This window comes from Panthera pardus, unplaced genomic scaffold (genome assembly GCF_024362965.1).
Source record: "Panthera pardus isolate Hobbes unplaced genomic scaffold, ASM2436296v1 HiC_scaffold_13, whole genome shotgun sequence".
Lineage (NCBI taxonomy): Eukaryota > Metazoa > Chordata > Mammalia > Carnivora > Felidae > Panthera > Panthera pardus.
In genome coordinates, this window is record NW_026526688.1 from 75,641,391 (window position 1) to 75,645,037 (window position 3,647).

General features: G+C 42.0%; 1 long non-coding RNA gene across 2 annotated transcripts; it reads left to right on the forward strand.

Annotated features, from left to right (window-relative positions):
* The first annotated feature begins 632 nt into the window (after positions 1 to 632).
* Positions 633 to 3,427, forward strand: LOC109262530 (uncharacterized). 2 transcript variants are annotated; one of them, XR_002077812.2, is made up of 3 exons: positions 633 to 796; positions 2,019 to 2,173; positions 2,884 to 3,427. It is a non-coding gene; the product is annotated as an uncharacterized LOC109262530 (long non-coding RNA). The 2 variants fall into 2 exon arrangements; XR_002077813.2 differs by having other exon boundaries at positions 2,081 to 2,173.
* The last annotated feature ends 220 nt before the right edge of the window (positions 3,428 to 3,647 follow it).

The following is a 3,647-nucleotide window of genomic DNA, read 5'->3' on the forward strand; positions in this document are numbered from 1 at the left end:
AGAGAAGTTAGAGAAAATAGTATAGAGGACAGGAGAGAGAAGTTAGGAAGCTCTCAGGGCCCTTCTTTGGGAGCAGATGTGAGGTTTGTAGCAGCCCTATAAAACCGTAGGCCAACTAGTCATAAAATTATATTATGATATTATAATGATGTGGCTGAAGAAAGCATCAGTAACAATGTGTTGCCTGTGGACAGTTTCCATTTTAATTCGGTAATGATGTGATTGAAATTAGAAGTGTGCCATGAGGCCACAGAAAGTGTGTACTTTTCTTAAAGTAACCTCATAGCAATTTCCTGATCCAAAGTAAACTCAAGCATGAAAAAATTGGTCAAGGAAAAAGGGAATGTTCACTTGGGTGGGTAAGCTCTCAGAACGGGAAGTCAGGGGAGACAAGAGACGTGAGGGAGAGGCCCAGGGTGCCTCCTTCACACAGAGAGTTCTGGGGATTCCTCAGAGACAAATTCATCTGACCAAGAAATTTACCCTTGAGTCTTTGGCCTTTCCTTTTTCTTCTTTCTGACACCCTTTCTCTGGTTAACATTTTCAGCGCGACTCAAGCCAAGTCAGCTATTTATAGAGCAAGAACAATTTTACCACAGGGTATGGTGTTTAATTTGAAGAGACGTCAAAGAGTGAGGGGCAGATGGCTGAGCAGGCAGTGCCTCTCAATGACCTTGATGGGGGCACCCAAGCCCACTGCCTCATCCTGAGTTTTGCAGATCCAGAAATGTCATCTGATGAATGAAATCCTGAACTGACCAAGCTTTAAGAGGAAAAGGATAAATTGATAAGGCAGGTAGGGTGCTTGCTTATTAATTTCTAATGGATCTATGGTGTGGCTTGTGAAATGAGACCGGTTGCCAGCTCAGATGATTCTTTCTGGAAGGCTGTTCAATTCAGGAGACTCAATTATATTTCACAAGATCACTTAAATTTGGAGGATCTCAAATCTTAAAGCTTGAAAGAAAAAGAAAGCAATTCTCAAAATACTCCTTCCTCAACCACACTGAAAGAAAGACTGATTCTTGTTTACCCCACTCTACTGTCCCATAAATTTAGGAGACCATTCTCCTAATGTATCTTTCCATTAACTGGTTATTGTATCGGTTTCCTGGATCTTCCATCATAAGGTACCACAAACTTGGTGACTTAAAACAGAAATGTATTGTCTCAAAGCTTTGTAAGGAAGAAGTCAGAAGTCAAGGTGTCGACGGAACCATGCTTCCTCAAACCTGTAGGGCAATTCTTCCTTGCCTCCTGCTGGCTTCTCTCTGCTGGCTTTCTGGCAAACTCCAGCGTCCCTTGGCTTACAGCTGCATCACTCCAACCTTTGCCTCTGTCTTCACATAGTATTTTCCCTGTGTGTCTGTCTCTGTGTCTCTTCCCTTCAAGAATACCAGTTGTATTAGATTAGAAGCCCACCCTACTCCAGTACCTACAGCAACCCTAAAACCAAATAAGGTCACATTCTGAGGTACTGGGGATTAAGACTTCAACATATCTTTGGGGGGGTGGGGGACATAATTCAACCCATAGTAGTTATGCTCAAGCCTGGTTCAGTTAAGCATTTTGCATTAATTCAGCATCTGATGTTAGATAACATGCAGGCAGGTGGCGAGGTAACTATGGGTAAGGCCAGTCCCTGCTATTGAGGATCCTACAGTCTATTAGAGGAGGCATACATATGAGTAATTTACTTGGTTTTCGCCCCATAGCCTGCAGGAGAAAGTTTAAAATATATTGATGCCCAGATTCTACCCCTGACCAATAAAACCAGAACCTCTGGAACGAGGTGCAGCAGTGTTAGTATATTGTAACAGTTCCCCAGGTGTGATGGTAAATTTCATGTGTCAACTTGACTGGGCCACAGGGCACCTAGATATTTGGTCAAGCAATATGCTGGGCATTTTTGTGAGGGTGGGTCTCATCCAAGCAACTCAAGGCCTGAATAGAACAAAAAAGTCTGACCCTTCCTCAATTAAGAAGAAATTTTTTCTGTCTCACTGCCTTCATGCCAGGACATCCTTTTTTCCCTACTTTTAAACTTGAACTGAAACATTGGCCCTTTCTGCATCTCCAGTCTCTGGTCTTCAAAATGGGCTACACCATGGGCCCTCTTGGGTCTCCAGCTTGCTGACTGCAGATCTTGGGATTTATCAGCCTCCATAACCATGTAAGTCAATTCCTAATTGTGTGTGTGTGTGTGTGTGTGTGTGTGTGTGTGTGTGTGTTATATAATATTATACATATTTTGGTTCTGATTCTCTGGGGAAGACTGATATACCAAGTGATTCAAATATGCTATAGGAGTTAAGAACAACTGATCTATAAACCCCAGACAAGGAAATGATTAATTCAGCCTGGAGAGGTGACTTCATAAAAGCCATTATATTTCAGCTGGGCCAGAAAGAATGAGCAGTTTTTGCCTTGCCAAGAATATGGGGCCAGAGGAAAGAGTGTTAGCAAGGGGAGCAAAGGAGAGAGGGTGGGAAAACAGAAGGAGTAATTAGAGATGAATCTGATGCAAATGCCACGGCTAAATAACATGGGGACTTGGTGAAAAGTTTTACACAAGGGAGTGATGTGCCCTTAATGTATCTTAGGAAGACAAATCTGAAAGCTGCGTAGAAAGACTGAAAGTGAGGGAGACCAATTAGACATTGTCATAAAAGCCTGTATTGACTGAATGTTTGTGTCGCCTCCAAATTCATATATTGAATCCCTAAACACCAATGTGGGGGTATTAGGAGGTGGCACCTTTGGGAGATGATTAAGTTTAGATGAGAGTAGAGCCCTGATGATGAGATTAGTATCCTTATAAAAAGAGGAAGAGATATCAGAGTTCCCTCTCTCTTTCTCTCTCTCTCGCTCTCTCCCCACCAGGTGAGAGCACGGCAAGAAGGTGACCGTCCACAAGCCAGGAGGAAGGCCCTCACCAAGAACCAAATTCGCTGTCACCATGATCTTGGACTTTCCACCCTCTAGAACTATGAGAAATCAATGTCTGTTATTTAAGTTTACAGTTACAGAAGCCTAGGCTAACTAAGAGGAAGACCAAGCAAAAGATGGTGTCTTCCTGGACTAGGGAAAAACAGACAGGTGTGGGTGTGTGTGTATGTGTGTGTGTGTTTTGTTTTGTGTGTTTTTATGTTTTAGAGCTATAATCACTGGAATTTTAGTGTTTGAGCTTGGGAAACGAGGAGGAGGCATCAAATGTAACTTCAAAGTTCCCAACTTAGGGTAGGAACTAAGAGAAGTGTGGTATTAAGATTGGGAGCACAAGAGAAGAAGATTTTGTGGAGGACATAATGAGCTCACTTCAGTTTGAGGTACCACAGGGCATTTGCATGGAAATGTTCAGTGAGCTGATAAAATTAGGTTTCCAGCCTTCAAAGAAAAAAAAAAAGATTGTGCTCTTTATACGTAAAAATTGGACAATAATCAGAATGTAAGTGATAACAAGAATTCACGGGAGTGTGTAAGATGAGCTAGGAAGAATATGAAGAGGGCTAAAAACAGAAGCTAGAATAAGTATTTAAGGGACAATGAGGTGGAGAAAGTCTTTTCATCAAGTCATGCTAGTGACTCTTTGATCAGTAGTGACCTAGTAGAATTTGTCTAAAAATATAGCATACCTTCATTCTCTG